The 17,282-nt window shown below is 43.0% G+C and overlaps 1 long non-coding RNA gene across 1 annotated transcript; it reads right to left on the bottom strand.

Moving 5' to 3' along the window:
- Positions 1–7,599: 7,599 nt before the first annotated feature.
- LOC137519690 (uncharacterized) lies at positions 7,600–11,321 on the bottom strand. The gene is made up of 4 exons (XR_011021084.1): positions 11,235–11,321; positions 9,784–9,863; positions 7,789–7,910; positions 7,600–7,696 (listed from the first exon to the last, which is right to left on the bottom strand). It is a non-coding gene; the product is annotated as an uncharacterized lncRNA (long non-coding RNA).
- Positions 11,322–17,282: the final 5,961 nt, after the last annotated feature.

Here is a 17,282-nt window from a genome sequence, read left to right as displayed (position 1 = left end):
CATCTATGGTTAATGCAGTGTGGTATAGCAGAGAAGACAAGCCATGCATATACAGCGATGTTGTGTAGCAGCAGCGGCTACGAAAGCAGTTCAAAAGCAGCAAACAGCATTAGCTCAAAGTCACATGTTAGCAGCTTGATACTGTACCACATCTATGATGCCAGGAATGTCCCATGTGCAATTCCCAGGTCCTCAGTGCTGGCACTCAGGTATAGCAACGTAAAATCCTACACTCTGCGGGTTAGCATGCAGCGATGAATGTCCACGTCAGCAGAACAAGCAGGCCCTGCGGGCCATGTAGTGTGCAGTTGCAGCATGCTGGCAGGAGAAGACCAAACCGCCAATGTGTGACGGCAGGCAGCTGGTGGACCAGCGTAGACCGGCGTGGCGGAAGTGCATGGGATGAGGCCCAGATCGGAGTCACGGTAGTACGCCGTAATACCCCAATTAGGTAATACCCATTTTGGAAAAGGTATTTCCAAAAGATTTTAAAATACACCTTGGTCAACTCAAAACTAAATTAGTAAGACGTAAGAAACAAAACAAGGATCAGGAGCAGGGGTGTAGCAATAGCCATAGTGACTGTAATGGGGCCCTGCATTAGAGAGGGTCCAGGTGGTCTATAATGTGCTCAGTAACCTTTTTATTTTCTTTACAAATCTGTGTTGACTGTACATTGCATGTGAGTGTGCATAGCTATGTCTTTTTACATTCATGGGGTTAGAGAGGCCATCTTTGCCCCATTCATAAGTGCTAAGATCTAGAGGCCTCATAAAAATTATTACCATGTCGCTCGTGATTTCTGGTTATGCAATTATTTAGGAGAGATTGTCAGCTCATGGGATTTGTGGTTAGGTGTGAATTTGGATTAAGGCTCTATAGACCTTGGTCTTTGGCTACAACATTTTACAGACATTTATTATTACACACAATAAAACAGAGAAACCGAGAGCCCAATATAGTGTAGTATGTATTGGATCAGGGAGAATTCGTGTGGAGTAAGTATTATACTTACAAACATGGGTTACCGTTTAGGCAACCACTTTATTAACCACAGATTAGACCTGTCCCCACTCAGGATTAAGATGTCGCTCTCTGAAGAAGGAAAGGAGGGTTTGTCACCCTTCCACGCCCCCAAGCTTGTCTCCTCCCCACCCATAGAAACACATTACCTGCCTATCACACAGCCCCCACCCCTTATTAACCATGCAATTGGTCCACCCATATACTCTTAGGTATATAAACCTTGATCTCCAGACTCACTGGTACAGAGGCGCTATTCGTGACCTTGAGACTGTACTGGTGAGTCTGATTTTCTGCATTTTACTACATCTGATTGCATTGTGTTTTGCCACCCTTAATTTTTCCCTAACCCCCCCTCCTCTAATAGCCCCCCCTCCCCCCCCATCTGTACCCCCCCCCCCCCCCCCCGTTTTTTCACTACGATTTTTAACTCTTATAACAATCTCCGCACAGCCCCTCACCCCCTCTCCCAATATACCTCTAACCACAGCATTGTTTACCCATTATTCATGTTAACATAACTATGCACCAAAAATCATCAGCACACATATACATTGGTCTAAGGACACGCTATCTGTCTCTGTCTTTACAGTGTACTCCTGTCTGTTTATTGCCTGAGGAAGCGGAAATATACCCGTGAAACGCGTTGCGGTTCTGTTCATGGAGTATGTGAATAAATTGTCTTTATCTTAAGCGACAGCATCGAGTATTTCTGAGTGACACAAGATGCTTAGGGAGGCACACCAATGAAGTCATCCTTTACATGTGGTCCTATATATGAATTGGTCCATTCACCCATGGCCACCAATACTTTTCTCTTTCATAATGCTGTTCTATTATATATTTCACACTGTAAAGTTCAATTCCATTTTTGGTGAAAAGGCTCTCCAGAAAATCAACATTCATTCATGATAATGATTCTTAGAAACATATATACCGGTAAATGTAAGAAAATATTCCTCTATAGGGGCACTATGGGGGGGGGGACTAAATTTTCATACCTTTGTATAAAATGTACATGTGTCACAAACTTATAAACTATAATAATGAGTAGATGGATTTAAAGGTGTAGAGATCTGAGACGAGGTCTGGAGCAGCTTAATCTACTTAGCGCTATGCCTGTCACTGTGTCGGGCATACCGCTTGCTGTCCTCAGGAGTCCCCCAAGCATAAGTAATGCGATCACATGGCTTTAAAACCTTTAGCTAGCACTAGGCTAGCTAGTACAAGTGTCGGGCACCCCCCGCTCCCCTGCGATCCCCCCGATCCTCCCGTTAATACATTACCCAGCCTGGATCCAGTGATTGCGCAGCCTCCCTGCACAGCTTCGTTCTCTCTATAGGGAGGATCAGATTTGCGCATGACGTCATGTACGATCCTCCCCATAGTGAAGACCGGAGCTGTGCGGGGAGGCTGCTGCGCCGATCGCTGGATCCAGGCTGGGTAATGTATAAATGGGGGATTGGCGAGGATCGGGGGGTGCCGGACAATTGTACTATCTAGCCTAGTGCTAGCTAAAGGGCTTAAAGTCATTTGATTGAATGACTTCTGCTTGGGGACACAAACTGGCAAGACCTCCTGAGCGGTGAGAGAGCTGCAGCCCAGCTGGGCGCGCTCAGTACTAATGTGATATGCAAAGTGATATGCTGTACCCTTCAATTTGATGTGCAAAAACCAATGGCAAATCCTGTTACCAACAGACTGCTACATTCACTCATAGGGTGAATTTTAATATGGGCTTTTCATTTTGTTATTCTTCCTAAGTCTATTCTCCTCTGTGAGGCCTTGGAGAGCGTGGTGGTACAATCCAGCCACCTCCACAATCCAGCCACCTCCACAATCCAGCCACCTCCACAAGACTTTTGGGAAATAAGCTAGCTGTGCGAACGCCAACACTACTCCCACCAGACAGCATAGTTTGCACGCACCATGTGTCTCATCAAAACTTGGAGAGTAAATAGTGGATGTGTGGTTCCAGCACTGCTTTCATCAGCGGGATCTTAAAGCAAACCTGAACTGGAAATTAAAAGTCAAAATAAACATACACACGTCATACTTACCTCCCGTGTAGTTTACTCACCAATCTCTTTCTCCTCTCCTGCATCCTGTTTAACCACTGTGATTTATGACCCTGTAACAGCTTCCAGGTCAACACTCTGTTAATCTGTAATATTGCCCACTTTAGCCATCAAAAAAAGGACAATACTTTGCACATCAATTGCCCTTCCAGTTATAACTGACAGCAACTGATGTAGTGTAAAAGGTCTCTAAAGGCCCGTTTCCACTTGTGACACATGCGCGGCGTCACTACCTGGTGTGCGGATACTGAGACGAATCCCATCACCACGGCTATGGGATTCGCAGCCTCACGCACCATTTCGGATGTTAATGGTGGCACCATTATACCCTATGGCAGAGTTTCCCCGCTCGATTTGCCTGCAGGGAAACTCTGCGGATTCGGCATGGAAACCGCCCCAGTGGAAACGGGCCCTAAGCCTCCCAATTCTGACTAGATCTAGTTGGAACTGGAAGGAATCGTTGTTAGAAAAAAACGGTGAGCTTCTGAGAGAAACCAATGGCAAGGTAAGTATGTAATATTCATTTGCAGGTACATCATGTGTTTATTTTACATAATTTTACTCGGTTCAGGTTTAGTTTAAGAAAACAAGGAAAGGCAGTGGATAACTCACCTGTACTACTGGGCATGCACGTTTCTGGTGTCCCCGCACATGCCGCATTGAAGCCCTAGTTCTCTATGTGATTATAATGGAGGCAATTGTAACTGTGCACTGATACCTCCCTCTTCGACATACACAGAATTGTGCTGGGTTGGGTTCTCCTATTACTGCTGCGTACTTTAGTAGGATGGAAAAATAAGTCTTGTTTTTTATAAGTTTTCTCAGTACAGTGTAACAAGTTGTTATTTTTCATCCCATGTCATAGCAGATGTTTCATTAGCCACAGCTACAAAGCAGGTCTACTCTAGAGAGTCCCAATGCTAGTTAACACCTTTTCATAAGAAAATTAATGAAACTTTGGCAGCAAGTAGAGAAATTATATCAGCACTCTCCGTTAGACACAAGAACTACTTACACCATTTACAATTGTGTATTTCCCAGGTCCCATGTCTCTACAAATCTTCGAACATGTGGAATCGCATTTGTTTTTGTTACAACTACTAGTTACTACACAAAATGAACCTACCAGAATCAACCATGCTGTAGGTTAAGATCTTTTAAACTGGAGCATCTGGCGCTGACATGATCATACCTTCTGAATCCTTATTTTAACCTTCGCTTAATACTGACTAATGCTGAATCCTCACCTGAAGACGTAGAAAGATTGATCACCGTGAGATCACTCGACGACAAGCGTTCCCCGATCCACAGGCACACACAGTGTTATCCCCCCCCCTTCTTTTAGGACAATCTGTTCTGCTTAAAAGTCTATGAGTTCTGTTTGTGATGTTCACAGTTGGTTGTGGTCACTGCTGAACTTAGCCTTAATTTTATCACCTGAGTTTGCCCCCAAAAAAAATCTAAAGCTGGCTAAACACACATCATTTGATCACTGATTGAACCTGCCAGTAATTTATTGCTCATAAATATCCAATCAATTGGCTTTCAATTGATTTTGTGCTGTTTATCAGTCTCTTTGGGATGAGGCAGGACAGGAGTGATGGGGAGTCGATGGTCCATAACTTTGCCCCGCATCGAGCAGTACAGTTTTTGCAGTTTTATTGAAGCTTGATAGACTTCTACTGAAACCTATCAAAATTAAGCTTGCTGTGATAGAAGTCGATCACTATCCAATCCAATTCTAATGGAATAACAACCAATCAGTTGACATATTAGGCCATACTGTAAATGACCAAGCGAAACTAACAAGTTTGGTCAGCAGGGAATCAGCCCCAATCTTGTTGAGTTTCTCACAACCCTAACACTCAAGTTCGCCATATGGCAGGCGTAGGCAACAATGAAGAAGTGCAAGGGGCAATCAAATGTTTCCTCTGTGTAAACAATCATAAACTTGTTGATCTTAAATCTGAATCACTGCACTGACTTTTGTTGCCAATGGTTTAGACATTTATAGTTGCGTGTTGATGTTATTTTGATGGAAGAGCACATTTGCACTGTTATACAAGCTGTACACTGACTACATTGCATGAAATTGCCATATCTTCAGTGTTGTCCCATGAAAAGATATAATAAAATATTTACAAAAATGTGAGAGGTGCACTCACTTTTGTGAGATACTGTATGCTATGGACACATCCTTTCAACAGTGTGGCTGGGGGGGGGGGGGGGGGGGGGGCTAAATGTATTGCTCTGCTTGGAGCCTTGTATGATTTTAATCCATATTTGCTATTTTTGCTAAGTAGCCTTAAGGCCCATACACAGGTCTGATTTTTGCGAATGACGGGTCGTTTGAACGTCCCGTCGTTCAGTTGTCCGCACGCCAAATTGGGCGTGTGTACAGACTGTCGTTCACGTGATAAGACAGAGTTTGAGCGATCCGCGATCTGGTTGATTCATTAACCAGTGTGGCTTAATGAGCCTAGTGCACCCTATGCACACTTTATATAGCAGTGCGTGCTGCCATATAAGGAATGTGCCTTCCTTAGTTATGCGCATTGCTTCTTTAGCAATGCGCGAAGCAATGCACGTAACATTAACTGCGGGTGACCCTGCTTCTGTGAAGTATCGCTACCGCGATACTTCACTTGCCGCTACTGTATTAATTTATATTGCTATGTAAATTAATACAGTAGCGGCCGCGAGTGAAGTATCGTGGTAGCGATACTTCACAGAAGCAGGGCCACCTGCAGTTAATGTTACGCGCATTGATTTGCGCATTGCTAAGGAAGCAATGTGCGTAACTAAGGAAGGCAAACTCCTTACATGGCAGTGCACACTGCTACGTAAGGTGAGCATAGAGCGCACTACGGCTCATTAAGATGCCGCTTGATGAATTAAGCCCTTTGTTCTTCAGTGAAAAGCTCATTGCTTCAGTGGGCAGCTTCTGGCCGCATCCGAAGATGTGATAACATTATCTTATGTTTACATTTCTTTGTCTGACTCTGATACATTCCTAGCTGTGCTGAAAAATTATCTCTCTCTGCTGTAGAAGCAGACAGCTGAGAAGTGATCATTAGATAGATTTTAACCATTTTTTCCTGCTGGGACGTGGGGGGCTGTGTGCATGATCGTGCAGGAAGATGCCCGTGCTGTTACCGGCAACAGGAGGGATTGGCTGCAGGGGACAAAAGTCCCCTGTGCCAATCCGTACATGTCCGCCGAGAATGAACACTGTTTTAGTTCAAAAAAAGTGTTCATTCTTAAATAGAGCCGTCGCCGATTTCCACCGCTTACCGCCGCCGATCGTTAGATTTATTATTGGGAACAAAGTTCCCATTCATTAATCTCCCCTCTAGGCCACCATGATCGCAGGCTTCCATTGATGCCTGCGTCACTTCCCTAGTTACAATGTAGCAACACATTACTTCCTATTACGTACTTATTGTACGCAAATAGGATTTACTGTACTCAGTGGTGACATTTTGTGGCCAAATAGTAAAATGACACCTACTGACTTTGGGGAATAAACTTTTTTTTAATATATATGTCAAGAGGACATATTATTATTAAATTATGGGATACAAATTAGCGATGTATGTAAAACTGAAAAAATGCACCTTTATTTCCAAATAAAATATCATCACCATACATTATACTAGGGATATAATTTTAACATTGCAATAACCGGAACAAATGGACAAATAAAATGTGTGGATTTTAATTATGGTAGCATGTATTATTTTAAAACTATAATGGCTGAAAACTGAGAAATAATTATTTTTTTCCCATTTTTTCTTATTATTCCCATTATAATCCATTTAGAATAAAATAATTCTTAGCATAATGTACCATCCAAAGAAAGCCTAATTGGTGGTGAAAAAAACAAGGTATAGATAATTTCATTGTGATAAGTAGTGATAAAGTTATTGGGGAATGAACACGAGGAGCTCTGAAATGTGAAAATTCCTCTTGTCCATAAAATGAAAAATACCCACAGGATGAAATGGTTAATATATAAGTTCAGCAGCTATGCAAGAAAATGCAATGGCAGTTTCAGAGCAGGTAAACTGGACTTTGGGAACTAACAATTTGTAAACAGATAATATTACTTGTGCACAAAAGCAAATGTGGTAACTTTATGGGTAATAAAACGTAGGAAACACATTTTTATTGAATGTCATGTCAGAGATTATCCCACTTTAAGGTAAAATTCCCTAGAATAGTTACATTACAAAGAGTAGGTATGTATGCTATTGCCACAGTTCTGCAGTCATAGCAGGTCAGGCAAGCCATGAAAAAATGTCCATTCCCAACAATGTCAATGCCTCCCTCATGCGTATGTAGGTGCCCAGAAGGGGGTATCAGAAATCTTATTGAATTAAATCTCTCACCATATGTTTCGTATGATGCCGCAAAAGGGCTCTCATAGCACTATCAATTTCTGAAAGTTTTGCTTGGCTGGGCATAGCATCCCCATCTGACTGATACACATTCTGCTAATTGGCATCACAACATTCTGTATCCGTGCAGAAGAAGGCACAACTTACTTGTCAGATACCAGTCAGATCTGTCACATCTTCACAGCCATGTCCCATCTGTCATACAACACAAGTTTAGAAAGCGTGACTTTGATGATGAGTCCCAACAGTCAGAACTTATAACAAGCAAGGTGGTAGGCAGTAATTACATGGGAACTGCCTTTGTTCTGAGCACAGGTGGGACTTCTCTCTGTTATCCAAGTGAAAAGATTTTTTTCCAGGTTGCGGAGTGCCCTCGGTATGCACTAAATACTGGTAGACCCAGGACAATCTATTAGATCAGATCATAAAATGAAAAAAGAAAAATTGTTTTATTGTATCAATGTATCACGGGTGATAGGGTGAAGGTAATGAATGGAGATTCCTTTGATAGTGCCAGACAATTTACAATCATAAACCTTAAATTGAAAAAAACATTCCCTAGTAGGAAGTAGTAAAACAATTTTTTTTTTTTGGGGGGGGGGGGGTTATTTTAAGGTTAGGCCTCTGAGATTTTTTTTAAGTTAGTTAGACATCGAAGTGGGTGGTTAATGTTATGCATCGGAAGTGGGGTTGTTAAGGATAGGCATCAGAGGAGGGGTAGTTAGAGTTAGGCATCAAAGGAGGGGTAGTTAGGGTTAGGCATCAAAGGAGGGGTAGTTAGGGTTAGGCATCAGAGGATGGGTAGTTAGGGTTAGGCGTCAGAGGAGGGGTAGTTAGGGTTAGGCATCAGAGTAGGGGTAGTTAGAGTTAGGCATCAGAGGATGGGTAGTTAGGGTTAGGCATCAGAGGAGGGGTAGTTAGAGTTAGGCATCAAAGGAAGGGTAGTTAGAGGCAGGCATCAAAGGAGGGGTAGATAGGGTTAGACGTCAGAGGAGGGGTAGTTAGGGTTAGGCATCAGAGTAGGGGTAGTTAGGGTTAGGCATCAGAGGAGGGGTAGTTAGGGTTAGGCATAAGAGGGGGGGTAGTTAGGGTTAGACATCAGAGGAGGGGTAGTTAGAGTTAGGCATCAGAGGAGGGGTAGATAGGGTTAGGCATCAGAGGAGGGGTAGTTAGAGTTAGGCATTAGAGGAGGGGTAGTTAGAGTTAGGCATTAGAGTAGGGATAGTTAGGGTTAGGCATCAGAGGAGGGGTAGGTAGGGTTAGGCATAAGAGGAGGGGTAGTTAGGGTTAGACATCAGAGGAGGGGTAGTTAGAGTTAGGCATCAGAGGAGGGGTAGATAGGGTTAGGCGTCAGAGGAGGGGTAGTTAGGATTAGGCATCAGAGTAGGGGTAGTTAGGGTTAGGCATCAGAGGATGGGTAGTTAGGGTTAGGCATAAGAGGAGGGGTATATAGGTTTAGGCATCAGAGCAGGGGTAGTTAGAGTTAGGCATCAGAGGAGGGGTAGATAGGGTTAGGCGTCAGAGGAGGGGTAGTTAGGGTTAGGCATCAGAGTCGGGGTAGTTAGGGTTAGGCATCAGAGGATGGGTAGTTGGGGTTAGGCATCAGAGGCGGGGTAGGTAGGGTTAGACATCAGAGGAGGGGTAGTTAGAGTTAGGCATCAAAGGAGGGGTAGATAGGGTTAGGCATCAGAGTAGGGGTAGTTAGGGTTAGGCATTAGAGGAGGGGTAGTTAGGGTTAGGCATAAGAGGGGGGGTAGTTAGGGTTAGGCATAAGAGGGGGGTAGTTAGGGTTAGGCATAAGAGGAGGGGTATATAGGGTTAGGCATCAGAAGAGGGGTAGTTAGGGTTAGGCATCAGAGGAGGGGTAGTTAGGGTTTGGCATCGGCAGATGGAGGGTTCTGTATGAAAATAGTGTTAGGTTTAGTTGTAGTAAAATATTGGTAGCATTTACCAATATTTTACTATCAGAATTAGCACTGCAAAATAGTAGATTATCAGTAAATTTACCCATATTCTACTAGCTGTACTAGCCCTTTTTGCTAGTACGCTCCCTAGGCCATTCAAGTCTTCAAAAATAATGTTTCCATTTCAGTTTGCAGCCAGCTACTAAGAATTTTTCAGAACTGACTGTAAAATCAGACTGCAGATCTTTGCAACCATGGCAACAGGACTCTGGATCCACCTTGCAATACAAGTAATAAACTGCACAGAGCAAGAACCATTGAAACTCACATTCACCATCTGGATGAACTATTTACCTGGCAGCAAACTTGGACACTTACCGTATCTGTGATGATGATATTATAATCCTTTTTCTTTATATCTTTCAAATTCAATCAATATTCTTGATTGATGGTATTGGCTGAAAAATAAACCACTGCACCATAAACAATTTAGCTGTCCTAAAGATCAATTAGAATTTTCTACCATGACCAAAAGATAAACTTTGAAATAAATAATTTTTTTACAACTCAAAATTTTTTATACAATTGAAAAATAAGGGAAATGAAACATTTTTCTTAAATAGTGTATGGCCACCATACAATGGATTTTTTTAAAAAAATTATTTTAGATCTTTTAAATTCAATCTATTTTTTTTATTATTTGAATCAATTGGAACAATAAATATAAACTATTCAAGTTTTTCATTTTTCAGATTTTTCCATCTCGGCCAAAAAAAAACTTAAGGCACACTGAAATAGATGTGTTTTATATTGACAGAAAATATGTAAGCAAACTGATAAAATGTTTGCAGGAGGGGGATGAGGTGAGTGGGAGAGCATGGCAGAACAGGCACCAATCAAGGTGGTATGGCAGCTTCACTATCCAGTTTCAGAAGCAATATCAATAATGAAATGCAACTGAAATATTAATTAGGGGGTGTGTCTGAACATATTTGCAAAATATACTTTTATCACTGCAGTTGCACTTTAAAGAGGCCTTAAACTCTGACATAACATTGAGTAAAAACATGTTCTCCTACTTTTTATTACCCATACAGTTATAATATTTGCTTTTGTGCACAAGTATTATTTTCGGTTTACAAATGATAAGTTCCCAAAGTGCAGTTCATCTGCACTGAAAGATACCATTGTAATTTATGTATATAATACAATGTATCCAGTGAGAATGTGTCTTCTTTTATGTACACTTTTGGCTTGTATTCAGCTGAGACACTGTTAGCAGTGTTTACATTATCTTGTTTGTCTTCTTATCAGCTACTATTCGGCAGCTCTAAGCTTCCCACTGATGAAGAAAGTGCTGAATTGAACTGTTTGAATGCTGTTCTGCTACAAGTTTTATTTCTGGTAGTACCTTTTTTTGCTGTAAAGAATCTTTTAGTGCAAAGAAGAAATGCTAAGTTTTATACCACTTTAAGGGGGCTGGTAGTCTTAAAATGACCAATTTTACTTTATAGCCTGGATTGTAGAGTACATTGTTAGTTTGTATTAGCTATATTATAATGCCTATATTAAAAAAGGGGGGCATTATACATTGCAGAGCATCTTCAAGCCCAGATAATTATCCATTAGCAGACAGTGTTTATAATCACACAGCTGGTAGAAAAAGAGTTCATTTAATTTTTTTCCAATATTAATAAATTCTTTAGCGACAACTAGAAAGAGAGCGCATACAATTTATGCACCCAGCTTAATTATATGTGCTGAATGTGTAAGCCTTTAATTATTTACTTGACACGAGAATTTCTTTATGTTCTAAATAATTAACTTACTTTAGGAATCCGAGCTCCCAGGCATGCAATATTCCATTGCTCTAGGAGCTTTCATGCCAGATAAGAAATATTCTGCTGTTCACAGACCTCCCCAGAGCTCATCTTTGTCACCAACTCTGCTGAAAAACACAAGGAAACTTAAAAGGAATGTATAGCTACTCTATAATACAGAGAGGAAGAGAGAGAGGTGTTAAATTCTTAATCAGGTTGGTATGAAATATTACATATGAATACTTTACTTTTACCAAACACATCCAGAAGGGAACAAGCAGTAAAGGACATCTGAACTGAGAAGGACGAGTCAGGTAAAAATGGTGCTGTAAATTTGGGCGCACCAGGCGCTGCCATAGGCTGTAATAGGAATTGTGGCTGTAGCGGTGCTCAGGCAGTAATCTGGGCACCATAAAGAGATGGAGACCAAATTACAATGAAAAATATTCGGCCGTCAGCAACAACAGCTGGCGGATGAATTATGTCTTACCCCACAGTCCACAGTGGCCTGGAAGGGGAATAGTAATTAATGCTGCTGGGACTTTTGAAGGAGCAGGGTGAGACTTTTGTCCGCTTCACCCTGCACCCAAATTTCCTGGCACCTTAAAGCGGAATATAACCCTGCATTTCAACTTTGCTCTAACATTATTTACAGCATATATGCAACCAGCATTTTTTTTACTAGACCAGCATTGGAAGGGTTACACACAGAGCTTTAAAGTTCCTGGAGAGAAATGCTGCCACAGCCGAAGTTTAGATAGATACATTTAAGTAAACACAATGTAAATAGTGTGGAATGTGACTCAATCTCTGACTGTGCAAGAGCTCCCGGACACAGAGAGAGAGTGAGTCACATTCCAATGCTGGTCTAGTAAAAAAAAAAATGCTGGTTACATATAATATGCTGTAAATAATGTTTTAGAGCAAAGTGGCTGAATAGAGTACTGGTTAAGGGCACTGCCTTTGACATGGGAGACCAGGGTTCGAATCCGGCTAGGGTCAGTATCTATTCAGTAAGGAGTTCAAGGCAAGACTCCCTAACACTGCAGGGTGGCCTCCTGAGCGCGTCCCAGTGGCTGCAGCTCTTGAGCGCTTTGAGTCCGACAGGAGAAAAGCGCTATATAAATGTTTGGATTATTATTATTATTATAGCAAAGTTGAAATGCAGGGTTATATTCCGCTTTAATTACATGTACACGGGAGGGATATGGAAGCTGACATATTATATACTGAGATGGGGAGCGAGGCAATGGAGGAGGCGGGGGAGCAGGTTATTGATGAAGGGAGGAAAAGGAGGCTAGCGACAATCAGATGCAGTAGTCGCTAGCCTGTCGCTAGATTTGGGGGGGGGGGGGACAGCAGAGCCCAGGGGGGACTGGAATCGGCACCCGAAGGACACAGAGGTATGTCATTGGGCAGAGAACATGCCTCTGTGTCCTATAATCTATTTACAATCCGCCTCGGGTACTCTTTAATATGTATTTAATTTGGTCTGTGTGGAAGCAAATCTGCTGACTGTTATCAAAAGCATTTTTTATCCATGCTTTAATACTGCTTAACAATTTAGCATAGATATTTAGGTTCAATATTGCCATACACTCGTCAGATACTGTGGGAAGCGATCTTAAAGACTTCTAAATCAGAAAACTCATTTATGCCTTCAGAATAACTGGCTGTGTAGACAATGCGAGGATCAATGAAGCATGCTAACAAAAGGGGGGAAAACAAACACGCAAAAAATGAATTCAATACAGAATAGATGGACCTCTCATACCTTTGCTATTGTCTTTTGACATTTGAGTGGGATGACATTGATCCCTCTCAGCGGGAATGTGTACTGATATTCTTGGTTCCACTGCTTTGCCTCTGTCTTTCCACCATTAAGACACAGGACCCCACTGAGGTCTTATTAAAGCTGATCTTTTGTAACATGTGCTGTCTATGCAAAATGACAGTGATCTGATGGAACTCTGCGGAGGGTGACAAAGAACCTGATGGAACACTGGAAAAGGTGACAGCAAAGTGCGGCGCCGTCCTCACATGTCAGAGCACATGGAACATTTGTGAAAGAGGGGAATGAATAATCTAACTGGGGTTTTCTGCTAGTTTCCTGAGTGAGGGCAAATGATGCCTATCTTACAAGAATAGCATGTCACACCGCATTGTGATGGAATAAGAATGGCATGGCAGAAACAAGGGGAATGCTTTCAGCAATATTTCTGAGGATTGAATCTTTCAAATGCACCTTCAGCCACAGAAATGCTCGGTAATAGAGTTGTACCTCTGTAAGATTTCTCGACTTGTGTAACATTTCTATCTCTCTCTTTTTTTGTGCTAAATAAAAATTACTGTGAGTTCACAAGTGTGTGGATTTCTGTATGTTTGAGTGCCCGTGTGTGTCTGCGCACGTATATCATTAAAGTGAATCTGAAGCGATTCTGAAGAAAAAAATAGATACTCACCTAAGGACAGGGAAGGCTCTGTGTCCTATAGAGACTTCCATTCTCTCCTGGCCCCTTCGTTCCCCTGCAGGCTCCTCCGTTCAAATCTCGAGCTGAGGGAGGTTTCGGGAGAAGATGGGCGGCTCCGTACTGTGCATACGCAAGAGAGGGTGCTCGCGCATGCGCAGTACAGAGGGACCCATTTTCAGGAGCAGAACACACAGAATTTTTACAATGATGCCCGTGCATTGTGCTCATTTAAAGGTAATCTGTTTTCTATTGATCTGAGGAAGCGGGCTTGGTCCCGTGTAACACATTGTCAACCGTATAACCGGTTTTTAATAGAGACTCCCTGTATCCACCTTTGTGAGTCTTCAATAGAGGTAAGAAACCTTTTTTTAATATATAAGTTGCTATGATAGATCTTTGGGTGCCTCCCCACAACCCCTATCCAGTATTCCTTCACCTCCCACAGAGGTGCCGACCTCTACTACGCTGAAACTCGTTCCACCAGTAGAGAGGACCACAGGAAGAGAGCGACCGCCCGGTTCCAGAACAGTCCAGGATACCGAGCTAGAACGGTTTAATTTTCCCACAGGCATATATATGGTGGTTGCAGGATTGCAACCCATCCTTGTGAGTATTCAATTGTCTCAAATTGAGCCGTTAGGATACTAACGATACTGCACTATTGGGCTCCTGGTCTTCCCTCTCGCAACAGAAAAAGGGACCACTTCCTAAGTGAACAGAGGACCCTGGACCAGGAACACTACCTTTCCTTAGATGAGTATCTGTTTTTTTTTTTCAGTATCACTTCAGACTCCCTTTAATGCATAATACAGCTGATTTTGCTGAACATGTAGTCAAATGTCAATTCGCTAGGGCCGCATGAAAAAGATAAAAACTAGTGAGATAAATTACCAACTTTGTGTGGTAAATTTCTCAATAAGTGTCAGTTTACAAAGATTTGATCATTTTGTAAAGTAAGTGAGATGTTCGGTAGTTTACAACCAGCCTGGAGCTGACGGTAACTAACAAACAGGTGTTAATTAAAATGAACAGGCAATAGGCTGCCAATAGGAGGAACTACTCTGTACTACTACTCCATTGGTCCCGATATACTGCAGGAAGGGACATCAGAAAGAACAAAAACATAAGCAGGGCACATTCATAAAGGTTTTCCTATATCCCTTTAGACTATTCATAGACTGATAAAGTGAATCAGAGAGACTAGAGGAGTCATACAGTCTAAAGACTGTAACTACAGAGGAGAAGCCCCTACAAAATCAGGAGGGGCCCAGAGCTGTAAGGGGGCCCCAACTACTATTTCACTCACTCCTAAAAAGGAGTCCTTCTTTCAGATCTGGTGTTTTTGTGGCTAAACTTGTTATAAGTGTGAAGAATATGATATCCGCACTTGTTTTTTTATTATTATTATTATTATTTATTGTATTTATAAAGCGCCAACATATTACGCAGCGCTGCACAATAGATAAATGGGTTAACATACAGGTAGAACATACGGAAACTCACAACAAAACAAGATCATGCAAATGATTTGATAACAATACAGTGTCATAGGTCAAAATAGAGACTGTTCGAGTCTACAAGAGGGGTGGTTGTGAGTAAGATTGCATAATCAAGCTGGATACGTTAGGGAGGAGGGACCTGCCGGAGGCTTACAATCTAAAGGGTGGGGTGGAGACAACAGGTGCGTCTTTTGAGAGGGGGTCTAACAGAACATATTATGGTGCTGGTGTAGGGGGGTATGCGAGCGTGAAGAGGTGAGTCTTGAGAGCTTGTTTGAAGGTATTAAAGGTGGGGGCGAGTCTGACGGCTGGTGGGAGAGAGTTCCAGAGTGTAGGGGCAGCCCTGGTGAAGTCCTGCAATCGTGCGTGTGACTGAGTTATGCGTGGTGCGACTAGCCGCAGGTCATTGGAGGATCGGAGGGGGCGGGCTGGTATGTGCCTGTGGACCAGATCAGAGATGTAGGTTGGGCAGGTCTTGTGCACTGATTTGTAGGCAAAGCACAGGATTTTGAAATTGATCCTAAAGCTGATGGGGAGCCAGTGTAGAGGTGCTGCGGTGAGAAGAATGTATCAGTCTGGCTGCCGCATTACCAATTTAAGTGGGTCAGTACGGTTAGAGGGGAGGCCAGATAAAAGAGAATTGCAGTAGTCTAGGCGGGAGTTGACAAGGGCGTGGATAAGGAGTTTAGTGGTGTCAGGGGACAGGTAGGAGCGGATCTTGGAGATGTTGCGGAGGTGGAAGTTGCAGGATCTGGCAATACCTTGGATGTGGGCGGTAAAGGAAAGTTCAGAGTCCAGAGTAACGCCTAGACAGCGGGCTTGGGAGGTAGGGTGGATGGTAGTATTTTCAATAGTGACGTGCAGATCTGGGAGGGGTGCAGCTGTGCGGGGTGGGAATATTAGAAGCTCAGTCTTGTCCAAATTAAGCTTCAGGTACCTGGCAGCCATCCAGGAGGAAATGGATGTGAGGCAGGCAGAGACTTTGTCCATGGTAGAGGAGGAGAGGTCTGGGGTGTGGAGATATATCTGGGTGTCGTCGGCATACAGGTGGTAATTGAAACCCATGGAGGAGATGATTTTTCCAATTGAGGCAGTATAGAGTGAGAACAGTAGGGGTCCTAGGACGGAACCTTGAGGAACACCAACTGAGAGGGGTGCAGGAGTGGATGAGGAGCCATTGAAAAATGTTGTAAAGGAGCGGTTGGAGAGGTAGGAGGAGATCCAGGCTAAGGCTAGGTCCTGAATGCCCATTAGCTGCAGGGAGTGGAGGAGGAGGGAGTGGTCGACAGTGTCAAATGCCGAGGAGAGGTCCAGGAGGAGCAGGATGGAGTATTTACCTTTGGCTTTGGCAAGGGCAAGGTCATTTACCACTTTGGTGAGGGCGGTTTCTGTAGAATGGGCTGTGCGAAAACCAGATTGCAGGGGATCGAGAAGGGAGTTGGAGTTAAGGAAGTTGGTCAGGCGTTGGTGGGCCAGGCGTTCAAGAATTTTTGAGGCAAAAGGGAGGAGAGAGATTGGGCGGTATTTGGATGGCAGAGCAGGGTCAAGTGAAGATTTCTTTAGCAGGGGAAGCACAGTGGCCTGTTTGAATACGGAGGGGAAGATGCCGGTGGAGAAGGAGAGGTTGAACAGATGGGTGAGGACAGGGGCCAGATCAGAAAAATCCTTGCAAGATGGCCCCTAGGCTGTGAGGGTCACCAAGGGGAGGCAAGGGAAGGGGTGTGAACACTGAAGGGCCCCATCCAATTGTTGCTCGGGGGAGCATGATTTGTAGTCATGCCACTTTTACAATTGCAGCTAACAGAAGCAGCAACTTGCAACTGAACGGCTCATGGCAGACCACTGGCACCAGAAGAATCAGCACAGCTCTGGCCAGAAGAGGGAGACAATCACCAAAGCAGAACACAGGTTGTTGCCGAGACCTACTTCACAGCTGGTTAGACTTCTACTTATTACCATCAGGTCTTAGTGAATTGAAGCCATGTTTTCTGTAAATTACTAAACTATTACTGCGTGTGTGAAAATCTTATTGAATTAAAAAAAAAGTCTAAAATACAGAATGTAGTATTTTACCGACCTATTACTTT

Source organism: Hyperolius riggenbachi, chromosome 5, assembly GCF_040937935.1.
Source record: "Hyperolius riggenbachi isolate aHypRig1 chromosome 5, aHypRig1.pri, whole genome shotgun sequence".
Lineage (NCBI taxonomy): Eukaryota > Metazoa > Chordata > Amphibia > Anura > Hyperoliidae > Hyperolius > Hyperolius riggenbachi.
The sequence above is the reverse complement of the archived record's forward strand: the minus strand, read 5'-3'. Positions and strand labels throughout refer to the sequence as shown.